Consider the following 17900-nt stretch of genomic DNA (forward strand, 5'->3'; position numbering starts at 1 on the left):
TGTGATCAAAAACAAACAAACCCTACCAACTATCATGAGACTTGTAATGAAAATCAGTAGTAGCCAACACTTCCACCCATCTCAGACAACAGATTTAAACTAATGAGTTTGACTTTCTGCCTTTAACGAAGTAAAATAAAGCTGCAATTGGGTTGAAAATAATTGAGGAGAAGGCTTATATTTAAGAAAAAAAATTCATTTGAATTTTGAAGTTGTTTTAGTATTACAATAGTTCTGTAAAACCATTTTTGCATATTTAAATTAACAATTTCTCTACACTGATGGATAGTTTGGGCCTAAATTACCCATCAGAAAATAATACAAAAAATGAATGAGACCTGATCTTGCTAAGGGTTTCTTAATGCATCTATTGTTAAAGTACCTTCCAGGCAAGTATCCATGTATAACTACGTACATACATGATGTGTTGACAGATGGTAGAATATTTTGTTATTGGACTGTTTTTATTGGGAGCTATAATGACTTACACCGGTTAAGGATCTGGATCTGTTCTTGGGATAACCCTCATTCTACTTGTAAGAGTACTTCACCTCTCCTAAAACTAGAGGAAGTTTCACCTTTAGAAGGCATTATTAAATACAAATATTCACAAGCTTCTGAATGTATTTCTGGTAGGTTAGAAATACCCTATAATGCTATTTTAAAATTGAATTAATATTTTGAATAAAACATTAAACAGGGATATGAGCTCGAGCATAATATTCAATTATTTGGCAAAATGAGTATATTTTGCTGGTTATTGTTAATGGCATTTGGCAGTTTAGAGAAAGTAACTTATCTTTGTCTCGGATAACTATGCAAGATATAAATTTTTTTTAAAAAAAAGCTACGTACTGAGGGTACAGTAGAACTGGAATAAGTACATGAACAAGTTTCCATTGCATGTTTAGTTGTTTATACAGTCATTTATCTTGAGGACTTTTATTTTTTTAAGGATAGCTTGGAGGAAAGGAAGCTTGAGTGAGGGAGTTTTTTTTTTTTTTCCAGAAGGATGCAGGATGTACAGTCACACTATAGTGGTTTTTTTTATTTTGGTTAATTCACGTAGTTGGCTGCCATTACACCATCTAACCTATGGTAATAGGTGTCATACACATTTTAGTCAGCCATACTTATCAGTCACCCTGTTTCGTAGAATGGCCAGAAATAGTTGCTTTAGGGTTTGTCTTCAGTTACAATTAAAGTTAACTTTGCAGTGAACTGTTGCATCTAACTAGAGTCCCATCCACATACAAACCCCCTTAATTCAAGTGTGGTGGTGCTTCTAACTCAAGTTGGCTAGCCTAAGGGGAGGAGGGGGGAAAATGTAAATTTGAGCGAGTATAGCTCAGCAGCTGCTAATACAAAGGTTGTAGGCTAGCAGGGCTTGGGTGTTACTAGTCCTCCAGTGCCTTCCTACAGTTCCCCCGTGTGCTCAAAAAGGACAGACAAGTTCTCCCACCATTTATTGGAAAAGAATCATAGAATGGCTCAGCTTACTGCAACACTAAGAACTTTGGGATGTACCCTGAGAAGTGCAACACTACTGTGGATGCAGTGAATGTTGGTGGACACACTGAAAACTCCCTTGAGCTATGCTAACCTGAGGGGAATAATTTGAGCACAGATACTTGTATAAACTCTGCAATGAAGACCTGTCCTTAAAATGGGGTAACCCAGTTAGCCTTTCTTCTGCTCATATAACTCAGGAGCATGCTGCTGCTGTTATATTAAGCTTACAAGCCCCTCTCCACTCAGACTGATCTTTGTTTTGTTTGTATTCTGTCACTTTGTAGTTTTGAACTGTATGGTCATCTGGGCAGGGAATCTTATTCATTTGCTTAATTTGCCTTCTGTATATCATTGTGTACCTCTACAGAGCTAAATAAACTGTAGATAGCATAGACCCTCTTATGGTATTCCTACACTGCAGCTTAGAGTATGCCTCCCACCCTGGGTACACACTTGCACTCTCTCAGCGTGAGCTAGTGTGCTAAAAATAGCAGTATGGCTATTGTGGCTCTCAAACCCACCTGACCTTGTGGGTCTGAGCTCTGGTGGCTAACCCTAGCCTCTATCAGTGCCCCACAATCCACACTGCTATTTTTAGCGCACTAGCTCAGCTAGAACTAGTGGGAGTCTGTCTCCTTAGGCTGGGGGGAGACCTTCCTTGCTATAGTATGCTAAGACATACCCTTGTATGTACTTGTGCCGGGAGTTAGTCTCCTCTCAGAATTGGTTATCCTCAGTGCCTGTGAGAGAAGTTTTGCATATGGCTTTTATACACCTAAACTGAAAAGACATGATGGAATAAGATTATGCATAGATCTCTTAAAAAGGAAGGATGGTTCAGGCATCGGTGGAACTTGGGAGACCTAGGATCAATTCCCTGCTTTGTCAGAGCCTTATTGTGTGACCGTAGCCAAGTGACTTGGTCTCTTTGTGCCTTAGTTCCCCATCTGTAAAATGGTGATGATAATACTTCCCAACCTCTTGTGGGTGTTGAGGACGAGTACATTAAAGATTGTACAGTGCTCACATAATATGGTAATGGGGACCATACAAGTATCTAAAATAGATGGATCTGCTGTGTCTATGTAGCCTGAAGCCATCCCGATGAGTAAAATTTTAAATATTATACAAGCTTATCAGGGCAGGAATTGTCTCCATATATATTTGTACAGTCCCTTGCCCAATGGATCGCCATTGTGATTGAGGCCTCTGGGTCCTACCATTATATAAACAGTTTGATTATAATAAGACCTATATGTAAATGTGTAAGGGGAGTTTTACAGTTATTTTCAGTATTACACATAGTTTTGACTCCTTCCCTAAAAAAATATGGTGGCTTAACTAATGTTCCAAAGAAATTTGAAGCACAACAAAGTGTGGTCTTTTATAATTATGCATGTGGACTATAAAGTATGCATTTATGTCGCTACTAATTAAAAAATATAGATACTGTAACAATGTATTCAGCGGACTTTTCTTCCCAAGACTTTGGACTGATTACAAGTCTTATGAATAGAAGATCATTTAACTCTGAATTTGTCACCGCCAAATTGGCGGTATTACAGTTTTCATTTATGCTAAGTGATAGTGATTATTTTGCTGTTCATTTTTGAAGGGATAACAACCTATTTATTTCAGGTATTCTTGCTATAAAATTCTTTTCAGAGAGGATAATAAGTCACAGATGGAGAAAATATATACTATATAATCAATAATATCTATATCTATCTATATAATATCAAATTGATCCCACAGGAAGATGGCATTTTATTTCACACTTCTTCCAGGGCACATTAATCCAGTACAGTGTGAGGACCTGTCTATGCTGTGCATTAGTCTGCACTGGAGAGGTGTAAGTTCTAGGGCACGCTAGGGTGTTGCACAGTGACTAGCCTGTATGGATCCTGTTGGCACACACACAAAGCTCCTTCATGCACATTAATATAGTACCATTTGAAATTTCCTTTGCTGTAGAATCTAATCCATAGAGCTGAGCTCCTTAACTCGCGTTGAAGTCAAGGAGAGTTGAGAGTGCTTTGCACTTTGTATACAGTCATGTCTTTAACTGGATGGTGCACCTTAAAGTCAAGGAAATATTTGTATTTAAGCTTTATGTACTGCTGCATTGTGTCTAATATCAACATACCATGTATTGTGCAAATGAGGCATTGCCTTCAAGACAGGGTGATCCATAGATAAACTTACCGTTCTTTCTGAGGCAGGGTTGAGGGCAAAGGTGTAGTCAACTAATAGTGAGTTCTCTCTTGATTAAACTGATGCAACAGCCAAAATTTATTAGGAATTGCTCTTCTTGATGTATTTTTTTAAAATCACGTGCATTTTGTTAATTTGGTTATTATATATGGTAATCCACATAGAAAACATGCATATGAATAAAGGCCATGTTGTATTAACTTGCACAGCTACAGAGAAGGAAAATACCTTTTCTTATTCGATCTCTTCAAAGTTAGATTACATGTAACACAAAGTAAAGTACTAACCATGTCCTTTTGTCCTGTTACTATTAACGTGAATGTATTTATCAGATGGTAAATTGTATATGCTTTTAATTCCAGCACCTCGAATCTGCATATATGTATGTTTGTTTTAATCCAGAAAGAGCTCTTTCATTTCCATTGTAAATGGGTTAGATGTGTTTATTTCACAAGCATATAAATAGCTTTTGCAATTTTAAGGGGAGGGGGGTTCATTTTTAAATAGCTCTGCCAGTAATGCATGTATTGTACAAACCTATTTACATGGGGAAGAGGAACAGCTGGAAGACTGAACTAAACTTGTTCAAGTTTGTGTTTGTAGCAGACCTACTCAAGAAAGAGTGGAGGAATAGCCTGCCAGCACAACTGCACCTGGTACCGCCGTTTGGTGTATAAGGACAACATCCACACACTTAGTACGTTAGGCTTATGTTCAAGTCACAGAAAATAAACTGTATAACTGTTTAAATATCAGACTCTAATACTTCAAAGCTTCTTCATCTGGGCCATAACTAATTCTGCATAGACTCTCTCCTGTTGCTTGACATGCTTTTAGTAATTTTACTGCAGTGTGGCTTACCAGTTTAGTTTCCTTTTATGAAGTGGGACTTACCGGAGCATTGTGAAGAAGCTGAAAGTTTTAGTCCAAAGAGTTAAGAATTGGAATTTTTTTGGTGGTGAATACACCTAGCAGCACAAACAAACCCTGAGCCTACCCAAAAGATAAGTACACATGCAAAGCGGTCACAAACAAATATGGGACTATTTAAAAAAAAAAAAACCCACCTGTGATTTGTGTTCACTTCTTAATCTGGATACAAACACTGCATTAATGAAATTTTTCAGCACCTAGTCCTTCCTGTGCAAACAATCAAAAGCCTTCCCAGATTCCAAGTTTGCAAATTAAAATTATAACAAGATCACAAGTTCTGTGCAAGCTCACTGAGGGTTTTGCAGTCTCCCCCCGGATAGAGCCAGCTCTCTAACCTTCATCTCTAACTAGGCTTTAAAGGAGTACCTCTTATGAGTAGAGCTTTTTAAAGGAAGTCTGAGGATAATTAACACTTTTTTTTATATAATAAATCCTTTTCTTCCCCAGAGAAAAAGAGCTCTTAGAACAAACATGCCCAACAGTGTCTGCTACCTTCTATCATTCCCCTCAATGCTATATAATTCCAAGGCTGCTTTATCACATAGTGCCATGTTACATAAAAGGTTTATTAAAAAGGGTTAATCTATCTCCTGTATCCTATTAAAGAGGGTCTGGTGCCTTAAGTAGCTACTCAGCCACTGAATTATCTAGTCATCTAGCAAAAACATTTGTTTATACCAGTACAAGATCTGCAATAAAAGCCTCCTAAGATTATTATTAAAAACAAAAAGGGTTGTTTTTTTGGGGGTGGGGTGGGGGGGCATCTAATTGCCAGATGCCTTTCATTTAAGAAAGTTAAATTGAATCCTTGTACAAATATAGGATTCTGTAAACTCGTCTCACAATTGACTCCATAAAAGTTTAATTTAAATATTGCATTGCTAAAACTCAGTCTAGCTGTTATAAAAGCATTTCATCTAAGGCCTGGTCTACGCTTAAAACTTAGATCGACATAGCTACCATGCTCAGGGATATGAAAAACCCATATCCCTGAGCACTGTAGTTGCACTGACTTAAATCCCTGACAAAGACACAGCTAGGTTGACGAAAGCATTCTTCTGTTGCCCTACTTACCATCACTTGAGGAGGGGAGATACTACAGCAATGGAATAACTCATTTCATTGCTGTAGTAACTTCCCCATAGTATCTACACTATAGACGTAACTGTGCTGCTGTAACTCCTTAGTGTAAACAATTCACAAGAGTATATTTATCAGTTAAGATTCATTTTGCAGGTTTGATACTGGTATTACATGCTATGTGACTTGGATATCTGAGGGGTACACACAGTATATAGTTCAATTAAAAATCTCCCATCTAAGAACGTCAGTGTAATGTGTTGCAAACTGTTTTGTTTGACTTCCAGTGAAAAGGTCAATCAGTTCTATTTTAAAATAGAGCAGAGCATGGTATACAATTGCAGGTACTTTGATTGCCAGTAAGTTGCTGATGGAGCTCACGTTATTGCAGTAATCTAAGACAATATTTTGATTGAAAGGTTTGTTTATGTATGCTCCTATTTTAAAAAGTGTTTTTGTCAACCCCCCCTTTTTTTTTTTTTTTGTAAACAGCCATTTGGCTCAGCTACTGAAAGGTCAGTTGCAGTATGGTTACATGCACTTCATTAAATATCTTCTGGAATAATTGGCTCATTATACTTCAAGGTAAAATAAATACTTTTTTCTGACCTCTGCTGTTAATAAGTAACAATACTGGCAATAGCCAGTGGTGCTTCATTATAAATTTTGTTGAACTCCTACATACACATTTAACTTTCTCACCTCAGGAGAAGTTATGACTTGACTGGAGCTGTAATGGGAAATATGAGCATTCTTGAAGCTGGTAGAAACATTTTCTAGTCCCATTATAGCTTCTTGAGTACCTCTGCATCCTAGTCTTCCTCCCCTCAGGTATTACCTAATTAGCTAGTCAGAGAGTGGCGACAATGCCCTCCTACATGATGGGGCTGTCACCCAGACATATGATTCACTGGTGACAGACTTGTACTTCAAGACCATCAGGCATAGTTTTTAAAGTAGTTACATTGTTCCTTAAATATTACCATACACACCCCAGGATTATCATTAGTGATAAGTTACAAGTTTTCAGTAGACATGTGCTACCCTTGATGGAGAAATACCATGGAAGTGGTGTATTCAGTGTAATGGTGTATCAGGTCTGAGGCAGGAGTTTCTTTTAAAGAAGGATGAACCAATGGGCCTCTGTCACAGTGCTGATCTCACTGAAGGGAAGAAAAAAATACTTTTAACACCCACAGTCCTCTTCTTGACTAACAGAAAGGGAGATAGGGTTATGGACCCTAGAGAAATATCTCCTCCTTCAGGCAGATGGAAGGCCACTATGATATGAAAGCTCTGAGTGTAGGGAGAAGGAGGTGTTTTGTATTTAACACCAGTTAAGTAGCTTGGATAGTCAAATACCCAATCTGTAGGCTTCAAACAACATTTCAGGCTTCTTTAACCATTGCTTATGAAGGTTTCTATTTTGGAGAATAAAGACCTAACACATTTAATTTCTACATAACTCCTCTTGATAGAATTGTGGCCTCTGGCTACTGTTACTGGAGAACCTTGTGTTTAATTTTAAAAAGTGGCTTGTGTAGGAAATATGAAAATTTAAAGACAAGCCTCTAACTCTTCCTTTAAAAAAAAAAGGGGGGGGGGAATCAAACAGTCATTTCACTACAACACTGATGATGGCTGATAACTGAGGGCAGGAAGTAAAAAATGCAAATGCAAAATTGATGGTTTCCTTGGTAGTGTGTGTGTTCATATGTAAAAGGATAAATTTATACAAAATGGTGACAGAGCATTTTTTCCCCAGTAATAAATTGAATCCTAGATAGACAAATGGATATTTCAGACAACCAGATGTCTCATTTAATACAATAAACTGTGTCTAACACTTTTAACTCTTTTCTCTCTGACTTTAAACTAGTTATAAATAAACTATGCATTAGTCAGTGTGTAGTAGTTGCAAAAAAAAAAACGGGGGGGATTGGATATCTAAGCAAAAAAAGTTTGCATCATAATTTGTCAGGATACTTGAAGTAAAAAAGGAGATGCTGTGGTAGTGCATAGTTTCAAATGAATAGCATAGAATGGATTAATTTATCCAGAATCCTTCAATACAGCATAAGGAGGGGATTCTCTGTAATGTTTGCTAGTGTACATTACATATTTAGCTGATCAGACTGGCCTATTTTCTCAATTACTTGTATGATCCACCCCCTCAGCCAGAGAGGTGGTTATAGAGCAAAACTGATACATTTTGTTTTCTTCCCTACAGGAAAGTCAGTTGTGGCTGACTGTTTGGTGTTAGTTATTTTTCTAAGTCTCTCTATTATGAGAACATCACTGTGCAGTTGAATCCTGTTGAAAAAGACTAAAATCTTTACCACCTTCTTCGAGAAATGTCCCTGTGGGTGCTCCACTTTGGGTGTCTTGGCACCCTGCGCATGTAATCGGCGATTTGTAGTAGCAGTGTCCCGGTTGGCCGCACATGTGCAGCAGCCATCTCGTACCACTTTGAGCGGCTACCTAGCATGTGCAGCCAACCGTCCCTCAGTTCCTTCTCTACTGCCTTTGGCTTGAGTTGGAGCAACAGCCGCGCCCCGTCTATTTAGTAAATTGTTTACATTCCCACGTTTCTTTATTCCTTTTGTTGGTTTTCCTCCAGTCCCCATCCTTATTTACCCACTTAAAAAAATATTTTGTTTGCGTCCCCCTGCCACCGGCAGGTCTCGGCCAGCGGTGACTGAACTATAGCTGTTTTTCTATCACCCTGAATATCCTCAGGCATGCCTGGCTTCCCCCGGCTTTAAACGCTGCCTGACCTGTAGGCTATCAATTCCTGTATCGGATGGTCACATTCAGTGCATCTGTGGTATGTGGGTTTTCCCGAGACAGCAGAAGTGTCCACACAGCAAGAAATTATCTACCAGGATACTGAAAGCCAGGGAACTCCAACTAAAATTATTAATGATGGCAAAATCTCTCAGGCCAGCGTCCGACCCAGAGTCCAGGACTCCTGCTGGCCAACGGTCTCCAGCAACATTCTCAGATTGTGGCTCCACCCAAACTGTGGCCAAGGACCCTGCACCTAGGAAAGCAACCAAATGTCGGTTGCAGTCATCGCCACAGAGAGATCCCCCCTAAAAAGGAGCGGTCTCCTGGGAAAAAATCTGCTCCGGTACCAACCGCACTGAGAACCTTGGACCAAGAGGCACTGGGAATGTCCGGTACCGAGACGTCCCAAGGAGCCAAGGCACCAATGCAGCCAGACTCTCACTCAGCTGCATGAGCTAAAGTTAAGCTCCTTAGCTCGGCACCAACAGTGCCGAATAACAACTCTGCACCAGCTAGTGTAATGGTGCCACCTGCTGCATATATACAGCTCAACAAGACCTCTGCACCGTCAGTGCGTACTATGGTGCTATCCATGGCACCAAGCTTCCCAGGACTGCAACCCTTCACCACATAGGCAGACCTGGCAATCTTTTCCGTGCTGGGAACCCCTCTGTTAGGCACCGAGGGCACCTGGCCCAGTCAGCCCAGGTCCGAGCCAAGTAGGCATTCCTGTTAGATCTGCATCCCCACTATCCAGTGATGAGGATGACTCAAGCCTTTACACCTCTTGTCATTTCTCCCTGAAACCGGGACCCTCTCAGCAACCGCCTCTGTAGCAAAGCTGGCAGGCACAACCATGGATGCCACCGCCCATTGTCATGCTTCCCAATTGGCCATATGGGCACCCACAGGCAATATACAGAGCCCAGAACCTTAACCCCCCAATCCACCGGCGACAAAGGCCACCCATTCCCCTTCACCCACAAACCCACCACCATCGGAGACCCAGGAGGAAGAGGGGGAGGAGCCAGAAGAGACTCCTGAAGGTGATGCGCTGCCACCCACCCGTATTTCATCTTCATCCCTGGATGAAACAATTATGCCACCACCTCCCACCACAGGAGATGACTTCAAGTCCTTCCAGGACTTATTCAAAAGAGTTGCAGAATCCCTGGACATCTCTTTAGCAGAGCTGCCAGAGACCCAGCTCAAACTTACTGACTTCTTGCAGTCATTCCTGTCAGCAAAGATAGCTCTGCCCATTAACTCAGCCATAATGGACCCTTCAAAGATAATATGGCAGACACCTGCCACTGTCCCACCATCCTGTAAATGCTCGGACAAAAAATTCTATACCAGCAACAGGAGCAGAGTTCCTATTCACTCATCTGGCTCCTAATTCACTGGTTGTAGAGGTGGTGCACCAAAGGGGAAAACAACCCCAGTCAAAAACTACATCTTATAACAAGGACAGGAAAAGGCTTGACCTCTTTGGACACAAATCTTACTCAGTCTCATTGCAATTTCGTATAGCAGATTATTCAGCTCTCTTAGCAAAGTACACCTACAACTTGTTCAACAAATTGAAATCCTTTATTGATCAACTGCCAGAGGAAGCAAAGGAACAATACAAAGACAATGTTGCAGAGGGCTCTCTAATCGCCAAAACAGCCCTCCCTTGACTCTGCTGACATGGCAGCCCAATCCATGGCCATGTCGTCAAGCCCCATCACTTCACCTCTCTGAATTCCCTAGGGAAGTACAAGCCACAGTTGAGGACCTGCCCTTTGAGGGCCAAAAACTATTTGCTGAGAGCACAGATGCAGCCGCTTTAAGGTATGAAGAGTGGTCTCCAAAGTGGGGTGCACGCAAGATCATCCCTGGGGGTGCGTGGCAGGAGGAGCGCCGCCAAAGGAGCACCACCGGCACGGCAGCAGCTGCGCTCCTGGACCTTTGATTTTCAGTGGCACGCCGGCAGCAGCTCTTTTTTTGGCTTCCCTTTAGAGCTGGCCCTGGGGGTGCGTGATCCAAAAAGTTTGGAGACCACTGCCTTAAAGGACTCGCAGACAACCTTGAAGACCTTGGGTATTTATGTTCCCCTGAGTGCACCCTCATGGGGAAAACCATTTGAACCCCTTGCAACTTGCTCTTTGCTACATCTATCAATGAAGGTTTCCATATCGAGATCACTTCAGCAAGAAGAGAAGGGGAGCTGGGGTACTAATGACACACCTGCCCTTACCACATTCCATAAAGACAATTATCCTAAGAGCCCACCCTAAAGTAGCCTCCTCATTTAATTTAAACCAACCCATTTACTTACCTGTTGTGTTTTTTCTGAAACCCCATGCCAACTCCAGGGAAGCATCCTTTCCCACTCTCGACATCTGTAGAGCTCTGGCCTTCTATCTAGAAAGAACAAAGACATTTAGAAAATTATGTCCCTTCCTATCAGTTGCTGAGCGATCAAAGGGTAAGGCCATCTCTAAAACAAAGACTCTCTCTATTTGGATTTCTGGTTGTATCCACCTGTGCTATCATCAGAGCCACATCCCTGCTCCAGCTGGGATTCATATGCACTCCACCAGAGCGCTATGCTCATCAGTAGCGTTTTTCAATAACGTATGTATTGTAGACATTTGCAGGGCAGCTACCTGGGCCTCGGCCCACGTTTACCAAACACCTATGCCCTGGAACAACATTCCTCCGCTGACACTCAGTTCGGACTCTGTGGTATCCACTGTCAAAGATACTCCGAAGCCTCTCCTTCCATCGAGGGGTATTGCTCCATAGCTACCTGAAGTGGAGCACCCACAGGGACACTCGAAGAAAAGGTTACTCACCATGTGCAGTAAATGAGGTTCTTCGAGATGGTTGTCCCTGTGGGTGCTCCTCTACTTCGGAGTATCACGCTGACTCTCTGGGGTAGAAAAGGAACTGAGGGACGGCTGGCTGCATGTGCTAAGTAGCCATATGGAATGGTCAACGAGGGCACTGCTACTACAAATCTCCAATTTCAAGGGCAGGGTGCCAAAACACCTAAAGTGGAGCACCCACAGGGACAACCATCTGGAACCCCAGTTACTGCACAAGGTGAGTAACCTTCTTTAAACCCTGAGTGTCTGTGTATAGCTGTATCCTGTTCCAGGAACTCTTGACCCCAGCAGCATGTCAGCAACACACCAGCCACGCTCTGGCTTCCAGCAGCCTTGGTTACCACTTGCAGGGTGACTCCAACATGTTCCCAATCCTGAATTTTCTCTTAAACAGGAGTTCTGCATTCTCCAGTCCTCTCCTGGAGAGTTTAGATATTTATAGGTCCATTGCCCTTGTAAGGGTCAATAGCCAACAGCCTGTCATTTTAAATGGAGTTAACAAACAGCTCAGTTTAAACACAACACTGGAATCGTTTGTATTAAAAAATAAACTTATTTTTTATTATTTTTATTTTTTTTTAACTAGATGAATTGAATACAAGTATAAGGCATTAAAGTCAGAAATGATTACAAAAGAAATAAAGATAAAACATTTTCTTGTAGCTAAAACTTAAACTAGACTTGGTTCAAGGTAAAATCCTTATCACATGCTCCCAGCAACACCGCTGACCAAAATCTCAAGGTGGGATTCCCCAATCCTCAGTCTAATGTCTAGTTCCTTTGCTCTTAGGTGAATGAGAGAGTACAATATAGAGAGAGAGAGAGAGAGAGAGAGAGAATCCACGGGTTGTTTTTGTCCCTCTTTTATAGTCAGTCACCCTTTGAAAAGCATTTTCATGAGGATTATTCCTAAAGTTCCTTCCCAACGTGAGGACGAAGACATGGAATCTCGTGGTGAAAGAGGTTCCATGTTGCTGTTTGCTAAAATGCAGATTGATCTGTTCCTGCCCCCCTTCGTTGCCAATCAACTTTAAGCACGCTTGACTAGAGGCGTCAACTTGTTTTGTCTTTGAGAAGCAAGTTTTTTTCCTCCCCTTCTGACTTGCCTGGTAAGCACATTTTGTGATAATTTTAGCTTATGTTCATAACTTTACACACAATGTTGCTAAAGGCATTTCACCATGATATTGACCAGTGAGTTGTTAGTTTTCAAATGATACCTCACAAGACATATTTTGTATGAAGATATTACAATAGTATGTAGGGTGTAAATACAAGGGGGCATTCGGTCATAATCAGTTATTTGAAAAAATATGCCAGACTAGTTGCTGGTTTAGCAGATAAATATGTGCTGTCTACAGTGGGGCTTAGGTTGACTTAAGTATGTTTCCCAGGAGTATGAAGTTTTTCTTGTTTTAAGAATGTTCTGCCTACTTCGGGCACTTCTGATGCACCTCTCACTATAATAAAACACCTGTGAGGTCATGATGTACAAGTGTTTAGTATCAAATCATATTTGAATACAGGCTACAAGAGCTGCAAGACTAGGGTAGGCAATATTTAAACAGTTAATTAATGATCTACTCAGCTTTTTGAATAAGCCCCTTATTAGCATTATTTTCATACGGATGTCCTATAGTCACCCTGATAGCACAAACTACCAAAAGTAAATACTTTATTTCATTAGTCTTGGCCCTGTAGAATATTTAATCCAGGCGCTAAGTTTACTCTGGACATGCACGCTCCAGAATGTAATGAAAACTATCAACTATGGAAATATAAATTATGAGTCACTCTTATACACTCATAAATGTTTTCAAAGTTTTCTATATGGAGAGATACAGTTGTTCATTTTCTGTATTTCTTATCCCCTCTTTACTACTAGGGCTGTTTGCAAAATAAAAAAAAAAATACAGAATCCATGAATTAGCTGTCCCTGATTGCCCTAACTAATGTCATAATGCACTGACATCCCAACTGATTGCTGCTGAAATTACTGTCACAAACACAGGATTATGACTTTTGAGTGGAGTATGAGCAAATCATAGAAACGTAGGGCTAAAAGGGATCTTGAGAGGTGATCAAGTACAGCCCCCTGAAATGAGGTAGGACCGAGTAAATCTAGACCATTCTTGGCCTGTGTTTGTCTAACCTGTTCTTAAAAACCTCTAGTGATGGGGATTCTACAACCTCCCTTGGAAACCTATTCCGAAGTTAATTACCCTTATGGTTAGAAACTTTTTCCTAATATAGATTCATGGATCTTAAGATCAGAGAGGACTATTATGATCTAGTCCGACCTCCTGCACAACGCAGGCCACAGAATCTCACCCACCCACTCCTGCAAAAAAAACCCTCTCACTTATGTCTGAGCTATTGAAGTCCTCAAATCGTGGTTTAAAGACTTCAAGGAGCAGAGAATCCTCCAGCAAGTATCTAACCTAAATATTCCTTGCTTGCAAATTAAGCCTATTATACCAACCTCTAGTGGACATGGAGAACAATTGATCACCATCTTAATCTGGGTAGCTTCATTTCTCCTGCTCAGCAGGTGAATGCAGAACCGGGAGACTGACCAGAGCCTGAGCTTTCACACTTCGTAATTTTGTTTTTAAATGACTTTTAAACTGTGTGAATTAAATCTATGCTCGGGATGGGGGTTGGATCTGGGTGGCACTCCATCTTGGGCGGCTCCCAACAAGCGGCGACCTGTCCCTGCTGCTCCTAGGCAGAGGCACCGCTAGGTTGCTCTGTGCACTGCCCCCGCCTCGAGCACTGGCTCCGCAGCTCCCATTGGCTGGAAACCACATTCCCTCCTGCACCCCAACCATTTGCCCCAAGCCCCCTCCCAGAGCCTGTGCCCCGCAGCCCTCCTGCACTCCAAACACTTCATAGCCGTTCCTCCACTACTTCCAGGGAGCCACATGGAGCCAGGTAGGGAGCCTGCTGCCCCAGTGCCAACCAGACTATAAACTGGACTTTCAATGAAGATCAGAAATGCCAGTTTATAAAGCTTTCCGGTTGGTAAAGTGCCGATAACAGCTTTTACTGTACTATGTACTTATTTCCAGGAATGAAAATCCTAAAAAAAGGCACGCATTTCATAGTGGACTCCACTTATCTGGAGAATTATGCTTTTTTGTTTTTGTTTTAAATAAGTTTACAACTTATTAGAATACTGCTTGAAGAGCTGGTATATCGCATTCCCAGTGTGCTCCCCCTGCCCTTAGTATCAGCAAAATTATCTGTTACGTTTTTCCCTTTGTAATGTTAGGTCAAGAGCTACCTTCCTACTGTAGAGAAGGAATGATGTGTATTCATTTACCTTTCCAAGATGTAGTTACATGACTCTATTTGTCATAGAAATATTACACATCTTATTTTTGCATCAACTTGCAGTGTTTCTTCAAAAGAGAAGTTGCCTACAATTTGGAACCATGCTAAAATTCTGCACTGGTTTCTTTCTCCGTATACCAGTTGAAATAGCCTTCTCTGTATGCCATAAGTATTTTAAATCCAATTTTTTGGAACTGGTATGAATTTAGAATTCCCTTTTTTAACATAATTTTTAAAATGGCAATTTTAAAAACTTCTGCTTTGAGCTTGTAGTTGCATATTAATCCAAGGCATACTAAAAACAAGTGGTGTGAACTTGCACAGAGTACCTTACACATAATATAGCTTTCGTTCTTTTTGCTTTCCTGTAACGTGTTAAAAATAGAACATGACTACAGTACATGTGGAAAGTGAGGTCAAAGTAATACTGTATGGTTGGAAGTAAAGACCTTCTAGCAAAAGGATACCAAGAAAAAACACACAGATGCACTCGGAAGCCTCAAACAAAGAGATGTACATGAGGAAATTGGAATAAGAGGATAAACTAACTTGAGAAATTTCAACTCCTTAAAATGTTAATGCATAATTTTGGTGTTTGAGCATAAAAAGAGGCCTATTTTTCTCTTCTAAGGAGAAACAATTATTAAACTGTGTTAAGGTATAAATTTCCCTTGGCATATTTTATATGCCCCCTTTCTATATGCAACATTGTTCTTCGTCTTTTTTTGCTTTCCTGTATCTACCTCAAAGTGTTTGCGTCTCCTCCTTGCTCAAATGGTCCCCTACTACAGAGTGAATTAGTTTTAAGTAAGTGTATCATTTTCTATAGAAATAACCAGTCCATGTGGATAATCTGATGCTTTCATCTGTGATCATCCAAGAACAGTCCAAAAATTATCTGACCCATTTCACCAATCCAAGTATTATCTGATTTGGGTGCTATACTCTCCAAGTCATATTTATGGTTAATCACTTAGATTTCAAAAGCAAGAATGGCAAGCATTGTAGCATTTATCAGCACCTGGTATTTCTCTCTGAAATGAAAAATGTGCTAAGGATGGTAATATGATACAGCTGTTTACCTTTTGAGATCACCATGAGGGATAACACCAGTGACTGAAACCTCTGATCTCATTTTGTAAATAGGTTTCAGAGTAGCAGCCGTGTTAGTCTGTATTCGCAAAAAAGAAAAGGAGTACTTGTGGCACCTTAGAGACTAACAAATTTATTAGAGCATAAGCTTTCGTGAGCTACAGCTCACTTCATTGGATGCATCCGATTAATAATAATTAATCCGATGAAGTGAGCTGTAGCTCACGAAAGCTTATGCTCTAATAAATTTGTTAGTCTCTAAGGTGCCACAAGTACTCCTTTTCATTTTGTAAATAATTTCCATTCTCTGATGTCCTCTGGTGCATGGTGTTCTGAAATGTGTGTGGATTTGTTTGTTTTGTTAAACTGGTAAACTTGCTCTGATTACTGAGGGCTGGTCTTCACAACAGAGCTAAATTGGAGCTGCTGCAATTGTTGCAGTGGCATCGATTTAGCAGGTCTAGCAAAGGCACACTCAATCGATTTCTGTACTCCACCTCAACGAGAGGTGGAAGCAATGACTGTGGGAGAGCATCTCGTGTCAACATAGCGTAAGTAGATGTAAGCTATGTCGACTTGAGTTATGCTTCTCACGTAACTCAAATTGCATAGCTTAAATCAACCAGCAGCTGTAGTATAGACACATTCCTTAGTGAATGTTCCTCTATTAGAACAATCACAGATAAAGGTAGAAGACTACATATGTTTATGGAGAAGTGTAGTTCATTCATATGTTTTCTTGTATGTCCAGGGAAGTTAATAAATCCTATGACCAATCCTCTACATCTGAGTGTTTAGGTTTTATCTGAATTAATGGAAGATATACACATCTCATGTAGTTCTTATGTCTGACTTCCCAGGCACATGGGTGTAGGGCTGGGCCATGTGGGCTGCCTATGTCCTCCTCTGCACCCTAACTGCAGAGAGAGGTAATGACCTAGAACTTCCCGTTGCTAGAGACAGGACACCAGTTCAAGAGGCCTTGGGAGGCTCTTGGGGGACCTCGCTTCCCCTGCCCCCCACACCTCAACCCTGTTTTTTTCTGCAAGTGTCTGAAAATGAGGCTGAGTTTTTTGTTTTGTTTTCCTGTAGGGGTAGGGAGGGAATGTGGATGCTCAAGCTGTGTGAAGAATTCTGACTGGCAGCCTAATCCAAGGAAAGCATGGAAAGACAATTGTAGGATGAAAGGGAAATAGAAGTAATTGTACTTTTGGCAAATTGCTTTTTTATTTTTGTCTATCAGTTTTTCCTTTTTAGATTGTAAACTCTTAGGGGAAGGTACTGTCTTCTATAGGTGTACAATTCCTAACCCAAATGGGGTCCCAACCCTGGTTTGCGGTCTTTAGGTGCTACTGGAATGCAAAAAATAAATAGTACCGTCGTATCTGTTGGGAGGAGGGTGTTTATGTGCATTTTGTTCCATTTTATATGAAAGGACGCAAGTTTTTCTTGATATCCCAGTTTGAGACTTGTATGAGTAAGTGGAACTCGAGGAGGTTAAAGAACATATGAGCAGGACATGGAAGTCTTGAACCATTATTTTAAGAACCCTGGGATCATGTGGTGGTACAACGTATATGGGTGCTGTGTGCCACTCCCTAAAACTGTTTACTTCCTTGGTATTGTTTATAGGTTTTTCTATAGCAGTCATCACTGCAGTATCTGGATGCCTCACGAACATTAATGAATTTATCCTTGTCACCCATTGTGTGTGCGTGCGTATAATATCGATCTTCAACTCGGATACATAATAGTTGAGCTTTACCATAGGAGGCCAAATCCTGTACTAAGCCTATGGAAATGGGCTGGGCAAAAGGAGTTGAGGGAGACTTTTCTTTTCCAACTTCAATATGAGTAACAGTCCTAGTAGGTAGATCTGTCAGCAAACTGAGACCTTATTCATTGTCTTGGGCTTCTTTCCTTCCCTACCAGAAAAAATATAAATTGTGTAATGAAGATTACGTTTTTAGTAACCTGCAGTTAGAACAATATTGTCCATGTCAGAAATAGGAGCTGCAGAAGCCATGGAGGTCCTGGAAAGTCAGGTCCTATTTGCATTTCCTGTGC

The 17900-nt window shown here is 40.8% G+C and overlaps 1 protein-coding gene across 6 annotated transcripts in view; it reads left to right on the forward strand.

Moving 5' to 3' along the window:
* Positions 1 to 17900, forward strand: part of ACSL4 (acyl-CoA synthetase long chain family member 4) — a 47417-nt gene that overhangs the window by 1682 nt on the left and 27835 nt on the right. For 2 of the 6 annotated variants that reach the window (XM_043492221.1, XM_043492222.1), the window contains exon 1: positions 16720 to 16877. The exons of the other annotated variants lie outside the window; for them this stretch is intronic. The gene's annotated coding sequence lies outside the window, so the exon portion shown is untranslated. Of the gene's footprint in view, positions 1 to 16719; positions 16878 to 17900 lie in introns of those variants that run through there. 6 annotated transcript variants of the gene reach the window in all.

Source organism: Dermochelys coriacea, chromosome 9 (assembly GCF_009764565.3).
Source record: "Dermochelys coriacea isolate rDerCor1 chromosome 9, rDerCor1.pri.v4, whole genome shotgun sequence".
Taxonomy (NCBI): Eukaryota; Metazoa; Chordata; order Testudines; family Dermochelyidae; genus Dermochelys; species Dermochelys coriacea.